The following is a 14,980-nucleotide window of genomic DNA, read 5'->3' on the forward strand; positions in this document are numbered from 1 at the left end:
TACTTAGAAAATATTTAGTTAGAAAAAGAATGAATATTTTATTTTTTTCCGATTTTCTGTCAGGAAGAGCCATTGCTATTAAATGAATTTGTTTGTTTACTTATTCACTTGCTTAGGCATATATCCATCTCATCATTTATTCAACAATAAATAACCCAACCATTACGAACTCAATGAGGTACACTCGACCCCAGGCACAGAAAGATGAATAAAACCCTATAACTCAGACAAACAGGGTACACTAATAATGCGAATATAATCCATGATTCTACATACAAACATGTAACCAGAAGACAGAAAGGGGTCACTTAACTGTGGACACAGCAGGATACCTAAAGAAGGTGCCAAAGGAAGCAATCGTCAGGACCGGGCATGAGCAAACTACAATGATAGGGTATCCGAATAATTATTCTAACCAAATATGTATTTCTGTAATCAATGCAGTTTAATCTAGCCTAAATTCTAAAAGATCCAAGAGGGTTCCCAAGTGGCAGATATTCCTACAGTGTAACTTGTTCCGGTTACATCCGGCATTACCTCTGTTACTTCAGGTGTCTGCCTGGCGTAAACGACACTCTTTCATCTTCTCTCACTCTCTCTCCTTCTCTTCCTCGCACTTTTTATAGTCTGCAGCTGCACTTGTTGGCTTACTGTGTTAATTGTCCATCTCCCTGTATTAGTAAAGGCTGGATAAACTTTCCTTGCTGGCTTTACCCGGGATCTGTGACATTGTTTGGCACACATACTTAAAAAAAAAAAGTGAATTACAAGGACAATGTGAATTGAAGAAGCATCTAACACATACAAAGGAAGTGGATAGAGAGTAGGAACAGGCAAGGGAAGTGGCCCAGGAAAGAGAAGAATCCTGGAAAAACAGTGGATTCAAGAGGCACTTCCTGAGAAAGATGATCCCTGGCCACTTAAAGAGGAGATGCTCACAAAGAGGTGTGCATTTCAGAAAAGTCAGTCTGGCTGGGTTGGGGACAATTAACTGTCTGAAAGAAAGTCATGAGAGCTAGGAAAAAAACGATCTGTGCGAATACTTTTCTAATCCTGATGAGGAAAGTTTGCAAAGATGTGACACATTTCAGTTCTATCCTGTGGAAAGAAATGGAAACCCAGCCTCCAGTGGGTTGGTTTTGCTTTATTTAGTAATATGCCAAATAATAAATGGTGACCTGCTACTAACGTGTATGTTTCATTAATTCACGACTATTCTCAGTGAAATTTAAAATATGATCTCACTTTTGTCATTAAAGTTTTCCTTCTGAAGAATTGGTTGAATATAAATTAAAATAGGTTTTACCTATACAAAGTTAAGACATTTCCAGAAGCCTCTGTCTCTACCTGTGGCCCCGTGTCTCTTCATTGAGCATTTTGGCTCAAAGGCCATTCTCTACGTGTAAATCAAAGTTGTATAAGTCCATTGTAGGTCTCTTATTATTTCTACTTGTGTTTGTCCAAAGCTCAACATCGAATTGAGCTATGATCTCATTACAGTTTCTAGTGGTTAGTTTTATTACTACGTATTGTCCAGCTGAAAAAATTCTCAATAAATAAGAAAGCCTTCATCTGGGAAAGTGACTCACAGTAAATCTTTAACCTTTTCTGAATTTGCTGACCTCATATTACGTGTGTGAGCATGTGAGTGTTCATGCGTGTGTGTGTGTGTGTGTGTGTGTGTGTGTGGTGTACATGTATGTGCTTATGCCTAGGGAGGCTGGACTTCAACCTCCGGTGTTCCTAAAGACCTGTCCACATTGCTTTTTCAGAGAAGGCTTCTCTTCTAGGGACTCCACAATCAGACTAGGCCGGATAATCAGGAAGCTGCAGGAATCCTCCTGTCTCTGCCTCTAACAATGCTTCCAGCTCTACCACAGCCTGTGTTCTTACTTTTTACTCTGGAGATTGAGCTCAAGTCATGACGCTTTGCCACCAGCACTTCACAGACTGAGCAATCTCTCCAGCCCCTTTGTTAACACAATATTAAGCAGTGTCTCCCTCCCTTCATTCTTTCAGCCTGATATTGTTTTGGTTGAAGAAGTAAATCTAATTAAAGGCCCACAGGAAATGGAAGCTGTTTTCAGAGTTGGGGAGGCTGCCTGTGTGTATCTTTCACCACTGATTGGACTCGCAAGATGGAAAATTCCATCGACTGCTGGGCAAAGTGCTCTCAATGTTGTGGGAACATCTGCTTTTCCTTGTGTAAAATCTTTTCTGCAGGGTGAGCGAAGATTTTTATTCTAATTGAATTTGTAGTTAATTTGAGATAAAGAAGGAGAGCTGGTTTTGCTGATACTGCTTAAATCAGGGGTCCCAAACCCAATGTTCAAAGTTCATTTTTACTCATTAGAACTCTAGGTAACTGGTAGGTGGTTGATATTTTTAGGAGAGAAGGAACTTTCCAGATACGCCTGATTCCTTACTGGGCCTTTCGAGTCCCCCACATTAGAGCTGGAAGGACAGCCCCCTTTTACCTGAGAGTCAAGCTTCTAACTTGACATACTAAACACTAGTGGACCTTGGCTTGAAGATGACTTGCCACCTTGCACACGATCCCCTGGTATCATCGGATTGGAAGGAACATATTTACAGTGATAAACCATGCGTGGAAACTAAAGAGTTGAGCTTTCCAAGATTTTTGCAAGATTTTCTAACCAAAGGAATAAATGATTCAACAAAAGAAGGAATTAAAACGTACAGCACGTGAATTTTCCAGTGCTTGAGGCAGGCCTCCTACTTGAGAGCCTTCAGTGGCCCCTTGTAAAGTAGGGTTCTGTGAGTTCAGAGTTTGGAGGTTAACGAGGGCAAAGTGTTAAACTATGATTAGTTCATTCTCCTGATAAGGGAATAGATCGCCCTCACTATAAAACATTATTCGGGACTCTAAATGAAAAACTGATGCTAATACTGAACTAGAAGCTGGAATAAGAAACGAATTTGGGGCCTTCACAGTTCATCAGGTAGTTGGAATCTATCTCTGTCTGTTTTCAAGGTCACTTGACCAAGGGATCTTTCCACTCCTTCCCTTCCCTCCCCAGAAGTGGAACTAAAATGAGACCATCTTATTATATTAGCATTTCAAAATGTCCTCACTCTGTGTGTGTGTGTTCTTGCATAGAGGCCAGAGTTTGGTGTCATGAATCTTCTGCCATCTATCTTCCCCTTATTTTTTGAGACAATATCTCTCACTGAACCTGGAGACCACCAATCTGACAAGATTAGTGGGCCAGTCACCCCCAAGGATTGTCCTGTCTAGTTCCAGGCATGCACCAACACATAGGTACCACCATGCTTTTCTCTTACATAGAGGTGGAGAACCTGAATTTGGGTCCTGATGCTTACATGGCAAACACTTTATCAACTGAGAGAGCTCCATAGACCATGAGCTATTCCAGTTTTAAGTGTACCCTTTCCATATACATGTAGACATAAAGCCAAGATTTTCATCGTTTTTTTTTTTTTTTTTTTAGGGTTACACCCTAATATCCCAGCAGAGTTGGCTGCCTGCTTTCTGTACCTCTTGCTATCCAGACCCATGTTTACCCATAACCGAACTTCTAACAATCTATTGTGACTTTTATAAACACACTGTCCCCAGATGTCTGCTATCTATTCAGTAATTCATGATAAGAAAAAAATGCCTAACTTTTTATTCCTGAAGTAAAAATGATTTTTTTTAATTATCAGACATGAATTGTTATACTGGATTTCATAGAAAACAAATAAATAAGTTCTTGTTGCTTGGCCATAATTCTAAGAAATCACAAACAATAATAAACATTGGTTACCACAGTTCAGATTAAACTAAGTAAAAAGAATGAGGGCTATCTCAGAGTAAGTGGATTGCTTCCAATATTTCTGTATTATGGGTAATAAGCAGGCATAGGAATACAGTTTTGAATTCATCTATAAGGTTTGGAAGGCCATTTTGTGGAAATAACCAAGCCAGGAAAAGAGGCATTGTTCATTGCTGCAGAATCATGTAAAAGCCAGACAGAGCAGCGTGTTTCTGTAATTCAACTGCTCTTAGCATGAGTTGGGAGGTGGAGACAAGAGTCCCCAGAAGCTTTTGGGCCCGTTTGCCTAATGTAAACAGCAGGGAACCATCAAGAAGAGACTCAAACAATGTGGGAGTTGAGGACAGACATACAAGTCTGTTTGCTCCCTCCAAACATGACTTGGGGTATGCACATTCTCACTCACGTACAGTAACATTGCCATGCATTCACATCACACACACACAGGTTCTTAATTCCAACTTTTTATTTTATCTACAGCAACTCTCTGTGTTATAGCAACTTGCAGTAAATCCTTATGATAAATGGTTTTTCTGACACACCTTTGACTTTGAGTAGTGTGGCTCTTTGGCCAGACTCAGTAAAGAGCTATCGAGTCAGAGGGACTGAAATGTGATTTCTCTGCTGGCCATGCCTCCTTCTTCTGACATCCATGGCAGGGGGACATGCCTTTTGGCTGCTGGTCTCATAAGGATGAGTCATAGGCCAAGTGCAGTTAGCCCAGTCAACAGCACTTGAAGCTAATCCATAGCTGACAAGAAAATTGTGAAGACCAGAAACAAAAGAAAACCAAACAACAGCAGAAAAGAAAACTAAACTGGCAAATTTGCTTATATGCAAAAATGCTTACATGTTTATGTCACTTCTGTTGCTGATCTGAGCAAATGTAATCAGGCCTATATTCACCTAACCATAATCTTATCATTGAAAATATTCAGCACTGAATATGAATGGAGGAACAGCCTCACAAAAAAAGTGCATCGCCAAAACTGAGTACATGCAAACAAACTGTACACACATGAGCTCATACACACACAGATGTATGCACATTCTTATGTAGTGATAAGATCTGAAGAAAAATAAAATAGTAGTGGTATGCATAAGTGAAATTCCTTTGACTATCTCTGAAGTTGATTATTTCAGATAAAATGAATTGAGGCTAATAATTCTCCTTTGGTTGTGTGTGTGTGTGTAATTATTTCTGTTTGTTACTTACATATACATATAACATTGGTGCATGACTTTAGCCCCAACACTTGGTGGGCTGTGACAGGCAAATAGCTCTAATTGTGAGACCTGCCTGGACTACGTAGCAAGCTCCAGAACAGCCAATGCTTCATCAAAAAATCCTGTCCCCCCAAAAATAAAACAAACAAGTGAAACACAAATATACATATTTATATATTGACTACTATTATATTACTATTAGAAAACCATTAAAATTATAATCCAATTGATTTTTGTTTAATGCTTAAATAGTAATTTAGAATTCTGTTACATTTTAATCTTCACACTGAACTATGATTTTTTTTTTTTTTTTTTAGTTTCTCTTAGTGAGTCATGTGAGAAAGGGAGCTAACTCTGTCCCCATCAAAATCTTTTTGGAGTCTTACATAGTAACAATCAGTGTTGGATAATTGTACAGCCAAGGAGAGTCCATCTTTAACAATATTAAATAGCATGGACTTAAGTATGAAATCACTTTTGATGAAAAAAAAAATCAGGTAATGTCTATGCTAGGGCATGATAGGCTTTAAGTCCTCTAAAATCTAAACCCCTTTACAACATATGAACAGTAGACAAACTTATAAATTATAGTGTTTAAAACCTGGGGGTCTTTGGGAGATGATTAGGGTTAAATAAAGTTATGGAATCAAGTCCCAAAAAGTAAACCCTGCTGGCCCTACAAAAAGAGGGGCAGAGAACAGAGGGGACCCACACTTTGGCTCTTTATCTCTTGCAGTTGGTGCCTTGTGCTTTCCTGGGATTCTGCCAGAAGAAGTCTTCTGGTATTGGTGTCTTTTTAGCTCTGGCCTTCTAGAATAGTGAGACAAAACAAACTTCTTTGCTTTATAAGCTATCTTGCCTACATGACATATTATAGCAAGAACAACCAAGCAAAATAAATGATGCTTAATATCAGCCATCCCAGCTTTCAGAACCATGAAGCGAATAACTTAGCCAGCCTCAGTTATTCTATTACAGTAGCACAAAGCACAGTAATACAACAGGTACAGAACACCAGGCTTTCTTCATCAGCCTCAAAATCACAGTACAGACAAGGTTTTGAGTTAATAGAGAGCAGGATTTAGCTTCTGCTACTCCTGCCAAATGTCAGAGTAATTCCACTCTAAATGAGTCTTAATCATGCCAGCGAAACTTAGAGTTAATAGACACAACTTGTTCGCTGAAAGTGAAACTTATTACAAGGGTTACAAAAGGTTTAAAGTCAAGTTTACTTCTCAACAGGTAAGCTCAATTTGAATTTGCAGTGTTAATTTTTTGAGACAACAAGCCCTTTCTTTCTCCTGAAGAGTGGTTAGCTCACTGTCACTGCCAGCCTGTGAAATCACTTGTCCTGAAGAAAAGCTTCTTCTGGAAAGCGTGTGTATCCACTGCCTTGCTGACTTAGTGTTTCACTAACTCAAACTGAGTGTCTGTGTAGAGGACACAAAGCATGGCAAACTCGTAATCAACATTTTCAAGACTACAAGCAATTCCCCTTTTCTCCTCTCAGGCCTCTTCTCCTTGTCCTCTCCCCTCCTTCTCTTGCTCTTCCCCTTCTTGAGAAGGCATCGCTACATAGCCTAAGTTGGCTTCGAAAAGTTGCTTTTATCCTCCTTGAACTTGTGATGCTAACTTCACATCTGATTGCCATTGTGTGTCCTGGGCCTACTAAAGTCAGCCAGCCTTTCTGAAACCACACTGGTCACCAAGCACTGAACTCTGTGTTTTTTATACATTATTTTTAATACTGGTGACATGTTGATGTATTAGACGGAGCAGTTTCTTTTTTGCTTTGGTTTTAGGTAGTAAATCTGAGATACATGGAAGTCATCATTCTTATGGGCATGGTGTAAATTGTAAAACTTGGAATCAAACAAATGTCCTTTTGAAACCTGGAAGCTTTATGTTTTTCTTAAAATTTTAAATCATATTCTATGAGACCCATGTATACTAATAATATTTAATTCATTATATCTTATATTATGCTACTCTAAGGTTATCTTTTATCTGTCTAGCTATTGCCTATCTATTATCTATCTTTCTACATATCATTTATATATCATTTATCTATCTCCATCCATAACGTGTTTTGTTTTATTTTTGACCTAGGGTCTCATGTAGCCCAGACTGTAGTCTTAAACTGAATTCATTTTGAAGCCAAGCATAACTTTCAACTTCTGACCCTCCTGCCTCTACCACTCAAGAGCTGGAGTGACAGATGTGTGCTACCATGCCTGAATGATAATACACATGTCAATAATTAGTCATTAACGTTGAAAGATTTTAGTTGAATGTCACTCTTTACAGTTAGACAAGACTATCCTATGAATTAAGCTAAGTGGGTAGACATCTCCCTAAATCATTGGTTTGTGAACTACTCGATTAATGCTGTGTTCCTGAGAGTTTATGAACATATTTATTGATCTTATCAATAGTTCATTGGGCTAAGATTCTATTTAGAAAAATTCATGTCAATAAACAATATGATTTGAGTGAGCATGCTGTGGTTACATCACATTGGGGGCATGGTTTAGTACTTAACAGTAGATGGCCCAATGCAGTGATATGTTAAGTGATAGTCTTAGGCTGATTTTATAGACAGCACCGCCATATTGACAGAATCACCCTTTTGACCAAGAAGATGGATGGCAGAGTTTATGGAGAATAACACTGAATAACTATACTATTTAAAAGAAATCCTACATGTGCTAGAGCCTGCTCAGTTGATCCAGTGCTTGTCCTGAAAGCATAGGACTAGAGTTTGGATCTTCATCATCAGCATTGAAAGCTAGGCATGGTGTTACACATAACTCCAGTGTTGGAGTAGTAGAGCCAAGAAGATCCCCAGGCCTTGCTATCAAGGCAGCCTCCCTTGATCTATGAAGACTTCATACATTGATCTAAAGTCTCCTTATATGCACACATGTTCATAGGCAACTACACATGTGTGCACATATCTAACCCCATACACAAATGCACAATACATACAAAGAGAGAGAGAGAAAGTGCAAGAAATAAATAAAATTCCACAAATTTATCCTTTGAATGCTGATGGAAAATAGCAGATATGTTTAAGTCTTCTGGAGCCATTTTACATGAGAAATATTCTAACTGGTTTGTCTCATTTGTAGCTGGAGAAAGGCCAAGCCACACATCTTGGATCCCATTAGGCAACAGGAGACATCACTCTCTCCCTTTGTTTGGTGACTTAGGGGCATTTCTGAAGAAATCTCTCCTAGAATAGGAAAGCAGTGTTAACGAAATGGAAGCAGCAGCAAGACAAACAAGATAATTCTCAGCAAGAAAGCATCTAGAATTTGGCAGCACAACACTCAGAAAACCAAATGGTGACTATTGCCATCTTCCAAAGGAGAAAACAGCAAGAGCCAGTGAGTGGGAACAGGTAACCCAGTTCTTGCTCCATACAGCCTCCAATCAAGTTTAGAAGCAAATGCAGGGCAGTCCACTATCCAGGGCGTCATTGCTTTATTTTCATAGACATCTTCCCCTTTAAGAAGCTTTGCTTTTTTTTTAACTTAAAAAAATACATAACAGCATTTCTCTTTTGAAATAATTAAAGGGAAAGGAAGTCTAAGGAGAAACTGAATGACATTCAATATTCCCTAATGCCCTCTTGTTGCTTTAGGTGATTGGTATGCTTAATTAAGGAAGGTCCTGGGTCTATCACCCATCCACCCGGGATTGACCTGAAGGCGGGAAGGGGCCAGATGTAACCTGACCTAGTCCAGGTGTGTGCCTTCAGGTCAGAGACTGGGAAAACATGTGGCTGCTTGTATGCCTTTCGCCTAGCCTGTCCAGGCCTTTAACTATTTTGGGTGTTACTTAGATATCCACATTTTGCCATGTTTAAGGGATGCCAGCATGCTTTCCTCTAGATTAAGATTTCCAAGTTGGGAAAGGAAGTGCAGGAGGTTAAGGCATTTGCTTAAGGCATTGGAATCCAAGAGAGCAATGGAGAGAATCCTGTTCAGCTGCTCTCTAGTTACTGTTCTGCTCTGTCACAAAACAGGGTCAGGTGTCAAGGGACTCTCAGGAACACCAGCAGGAACTGTAATGATTTATAGAGACTAAAACTTAGTCTTCTGTTATAATATTGCCTTATTGTATTATACCTTCCTTGTTTCTTAGCTTCTTCCCACCCCTTGCTTCTTCACAGGTAAAACAAATTGGACTTTATAATCTCCCTTGGTTCCTGTGTATTGAGGACATGGTGTTGAAATACAAGAGTAAGTGATTTTTATCTGTGTTTGTTTCCTATCCCAAGGAGAGGCTGACAGACAGAAAAACAGGATAGATGGAGAGACATAAAACCCCTCTAAATATATAACATTAGTGGAAAAAAAATAGTGTTGTCTCTACACATACAATTGTATAGTTAGTTATCCATGAGTGATAAAAATACTTTCAAGACACACACACACACACACACACACACAAAGTCTCTTATCTGACATTTACAGAGAATTTGTCATTTTTAAAAATAAAATTATTTGCATTATGAGCATTCAAATAATTCACAGGCATCATTGTTTATTTTCAACCTGTGATTCTGTTTGTGAATCAGCTTTTTTTGTTTTGTTTTGTTTTTTGTCTTGTTTTTTTTTTTTTTTAATTAATTGGTATGTTATGATTCAGAAAAGAGTGCGGGGTGGGAAGACTGGAGCTGGGGCTATGTGGGCTGACCCTCATCTTCCTGCCGCATCTAGGCGATTAGCTGCTGGCGGGCAGCTGCCTGGCGCATGCGCATCATGATGAAACTCTCATAGTCCCTTTCTGACAGCATTGAGCCCTTGAACAATCCGGGTTGGCTGGGGTCCACCATGCCCTGGGGCTGTCCCTCTAACCAGGAAATCTTCAGAGGGTTGTCCACCAGGCCCACTTCATGTCTGATGGCCAACTCCACAGCCCTGACAGTTGCAAACTCCGCTATGGTATTGCCTGCCTTCTCCTGGACAGCACCAGGTTGAGAACCTCCCCATACTTTTCTAAGAGCCTCAGGAGGACATCGCTGGAGTAGCCACCTTGGGATTCATCTTCTTTCTTGCACTTCTGCTTTTGCTTTAGTTTGGGGGTTCCTTTGCCTTCAATATTTTCTGTTCTTCCTCTTAGTCTCTGTTCTCGGTCCTGGCAGATCTGCTCCTAGACCAGCCTTTGCTGCTCCTCCAATTGATGGTAATCCTTTTCTCGAAGGCATGCAATCTCCTGCTGTAGTGTTGTGGTGCTCTGGCTCTCCTCTTCTTCCTCATTCCCGAGCATCCAGGTCAAGCTTCACTTTCCTCCTTTTCTCGTGTAGTCTCTGGGTCCTCTCTGTCGCCTGCTTCTTGGCTCTCCTCACCTTGTGACAAGCTGCCCTGGCAGCAGCGGCAGTCAGTACCTCCAAGGCCTGGGAAAGCTGCTGGAAGAGTTCAGGTGCTCTGGGGTTCTCTGGATTTTTGTCTGGGTGGCAGAACAGCGCTTTTTGCCTGTATGCATTCTTCACCTCGTTATCTGCCGCCTTTTCCCCAATGCCTAGAAGCGTGTACAGGTTCATTTGTAAGAGTTCTTTGGTCACCGCCATGGTTCCGGCCTAGACCGAGTTAACACTCGTGAACCAGCTTTTCATTGCTGATATTGAAGACTGTTTTGTTGTTGTGCTAATGTTGTGTACTGGGCCTGGGACCCAGAACTCTTTTCTGCTTTTGAGCCTTCTACTACCTCAACCTAAAGACTGTCTTTATTATAAGTATTAATAACAAACTCTTTTATCCTAAAACTCTGATCCATGGACTACATCGATTCCTTTCCTTTCACACTCTCCTTTGAGCTGCCTCAGTGCTGCTGAGTTACACATACCTGTTTGGCCAAAACCCTCTTGAACTCCAAAGATCATCTTATGTTAGTACTCTCAGGAAGAGGTGTTTCTTGCTTTTGCTCCTCCTTCCTGGAAGGTTTAGTAAAGTATACAGGGACACATGGGACATTGAGTTTGGACTGCAAACTATAAGTGAAATTAGGCAAGTCAGTCTGCCCTAGAGAATCTCAATTTATATAAAAAGAGAATGAAAATGGATGCTTGTGGTCAGCGTTTAAGAGCACTTGTCGATCTTGCCAAAGACTGGAGTTCAGTTCGCAACCCTCTCATGGTAGCTCACGACTATTTGTAACTCCATTCCAAGGGACCTGATTCCCTCTTCTGACTTCCTGTGGAACTGCACACATGTGGTGCACTGACACATATGCATACAAAAAGTCCATACGCATAAAACAAAAATAAATAAGTATTTTTAAAAGTAAATACTTTACAAGTGTGCTGACAATAGAGAAATGCAAAATGGAAGTAAGTGATGCAGTGTAGCACTTCCGACCAGTCGTGGTCTATAAGTGTCCATGTCTTTGCCCTTTCTTCTTCTGATGTGAGAACTGACCTTCACCTTCAGGAGAACATCCACTTTATCCATGTGGCTGGTGTGATACTTAATCCTCAGTGTTTCCTTCACCTCGGAGGCCCATCCCTGAATGTGAAAATAAGGTTGTTGCCCAAGAACTGAGGAAGACCTATTTTGATGGGAGTACCATTGCATAAATGAAACTGAAAGAACGGGGAGAAGAGGAAGGCAGCTGAATACCCCCACTCACTGCTCTGTTTCCTGGGCATGGATGCAGATGTATCTAGGCACTGACCACTCCTAACACTGAGCCATCTCTGCCATGGAGGACTACATCATCTCAAACTGTGAGCCAAAGAAGCCCTCTCTCCCATTAAGTTGCCTTTCTTGGGCTTTCCCCCACAATGATAAGAACAACAATTAATACAAGTGTCTTTCTTCACCTTCCTTAATATTTTTCCTTTGACAGAGTGTCTCACTCTAGCACAGACATGTCTTGAACTTCTATTTAGCCCAGTCTAGCCTCAAACTCATGACAGCACTCTTCTTCTCTATATCCTCTTCTTTCACAAGACCTTCGTTTCCTCTTCTCTCTGTTTTGCTATTCAGTTTTGCTTCGTTTTGCTTCATTTTGTTCCAAAAGAAATGTTGCCTACATGAAGAAATAACCAAATAGGTTATTCAACACCTTCTCTTCAATGAGCTGGTTAACTGGAGCTAGGACTCTCAACAGCTCTTTCTGTTTAAGTCTTCACTGCCTTCTCAAAGTTCTACCAAGTATTCTTTGTCTGTATCCTCCTAAGTCCCTCACCACTCCCAGACTTGTGTGTCAGCACATGTAACATTGCAAGTATATATCACAGCTGACTTTAGTCTGAAGTTAGGTGATCAGAATCTGTGCCTGTGGGCCTCTAACAAGTACCACTGAAGTAGAAGCTATAGCCATGGATGCTAGGTTGTTTCTTTCCCATTCTACTATCATCTGATCTTCTAAACCAATGTGTCAGGATTAGAACTTCCAGACATTACAGAGCCCATATTAAACTGCCCACGACACATTTTCACACATAACATTGACCAATATTTTCATCACTGTGTCTTTCCTCTATACTTTATTGGTTTTCTGCTATATCCCCTTTTGTCTTACAAATCAAGAAACCATTTCATAATGACGTAAAGTAAAACACGAGTTGCAGTGAAGACCACAACATGTTGGAGAGGCCAGAAACATCAAAGATTTGCCAAGGAGACCTGCATATAGAAGTCCCTTTGGCATGACACCAGACACACGTTGTTCTTTTAAACAAAATCTCAAACTTTGATTTTACCAATAAAGACTGGGAAGCCAGATGCAGGGGTGAAAGCCTGCTAGCTAAGAGAGGCAGAGAAAGCACCCAGCTGACCTTCTTCCTCACCTGACCTCCCAAAAGGAGGACTTCTTCCCATGCTGCTATCTCAAAAGACCCTCAAACTGAATGTCCCTCCCTTCTACTTCCTATGTATCTCTCTAGCCATCCTCCTGACTTCTTACTCTCTATGGCTTTTTCTTAGGTTCACTCCCAGTCAAATGGTTGCTTTCTCTGCCTTTTGACCTATATAGTTGACTTTACTTAATCCTGTTGACAATATTTAAGCAGAAATATCTTGGATTAAAGGTGTGTGCTAGGGCTCAGCCATACCGCAACCCAAAATAGGTTTTTCCAGTAAATAACACAATCACAGGGTTTCACATGTGATCAAATATCCTGAAGAAACAGAGCTACAGGCTTTGGTGTCTGTCTTACTGATACCAATTACTTTGGACCAATATTTTCTCACTGTAGCCCTATTTATATTGGAATTTCAGTGTATATTCTGTGTCACTGTATGTTGGAAGTGTGTAATTTACTTTATAAATTTACAATTAATTATTATGTTGAGTTTCAGATGAGATTTTGGAAGTTGGACTAAATATGGTTGACATTGTGATATGGCCAAGAGCTCCTGAGGGACATGGACTAGAAAGTAGTGTTTTAAATGTTAAACATCTCTATAGACTCAAGCACTTGAACACTTATTTCCTGGCTGCTGGAACTGTTTAGGGAGGTTACAGGAAGATGCAGCCTTACAGGAAGAAGGGTATCACTGGGGTGGGCTTTAAGAGTGTACGCCCTTTCCTACTTCAAGCTATCTCTTTTGCTTCTCACTCTTGCCACCATGCATGGTGTTTGCTGCCATACCTCTCTGCTATGATGGACCCATTCCTCAGCAACCATAGCAACAATAAACAATAAACCCTTAATTCTATACATTGATTTGGTAATGATGTTTTATCACAATAACAATGAAGTTACTAGGACAGATACATGGTGACTAAACATATCAAGAGCACCCAATGCTCATATTTACAGTAGACTCTAGTGCCTTTCATATTCACTGAGGAAGTATGCACTGTCTGCAGAAACGATAATTTTTAACAACATTTGTTATAATTCTAGAGGCTCTGTCCCCCAGATTATTATTATAATGCTATTTCTATCTACTTATTCATGGACTTGAAATTTATCTACTGAAATTCCATTAGGATACATAAGGATCTCATCTGCATCCTAGTAACAATTTTCTTTATGCAATTCTTCTAACATTGATAAGCCTTTATCTTCTTACTACTTCGGTCACAACTGTAACTATTACTGTCACTTTATTTAGAATACTCACTTGGTTCTGTTTTCTCTGAAATGAATACAGATCTTCATTTTTCTCCAATTAAAATACTCTTTGCCCATAGACTGACTAATAGGTTGACCCAAATACACATATTACAGGAAATAGATTAATTGCTATAGTTTGGATGTTGAATGTTCCTACAAAGACTTAGATGGTACATGCTTTTAATCCCAGCTCTTGGGAGACAGAAGTAGGCAGAATTCTGTGTATTTGAAGCCAGCCTGTTTTACAGAACAAGTTCTAGGAGGGGCAGGGATACACGGGAAAACCCTGTCTTAAAGCAAACAACAAACAAACAAACAAAAGTTTGGTTCTTGGGACTTCACAGAGACATAACAGGACTTCTGAGAAACTGAATCTAGTTAAGGCCCTTAAGCCATTGGGGCCATACCCATAGAGAGGATGGCAGGACCTTCACCTTTCCTTACTGCCTCTTTTTCTTTCTGGTCATAAGATGCGCTCTGCCATGTACCCTGTCAGGTATGCTAACTCAACAAAGCACAATGATTGAGCCTAACTCCTCCAAAACTGGTGTCTCCTACACTGGGAGCCAAAGTGAAACTCTTTTCCTTACAATTGGATTATTTCAGATATCTGTTTTTACAACAGAAGTCTAACATAGCAATAATTGATGTAAAAATGCTCATTATATAATATAATCACACTTTTAATAAAAAAATATTTCTAATTTCCATATTGGTTTTATCCATAATGCTATCCAGTTTAGAGCTGTCCATGAAATCATCAATGGCTATTTTTCACAGTCATCTTTGGATCTAACACACACACACACATACATGCATACACACACACACACACAAACACATTTAAACAGAGACCTGACATTTGAATTTTATCTAA

At 39.9% G+C, this 14,980-nt stretch overlaps 1 pseudogene; it reads right to left on the minus strand.

Annotated features, from left to right (window-relative positions):
* Positions 1–9,717: 9,717 nt before the first annotated feature.
* Positions 9,718–10,605, minus strand: LOC110557358 (dnaJ homolog subfamily C member 17-like; annotated as a pseudogene).
* Positions 10,606–14,980: the final 4,375 nt, after the last annotated feature.

This window comes from Meriones unguiculatus, chromosome 14 (genome assembly GCF_030254825.1).
Source record: "Meriones unguiculatus strain TT.TT164.6M chromosome 14, Bangor_MerUng_6.1, whole genome shotgun sequence".
Classification (NCBI taxonomy): domain Eukaryota; kingdom Metazoa; phylum Chordata; class Mammalia; order Rodentia; family Muridae; genus Meriones; species Meriones unguiculatus.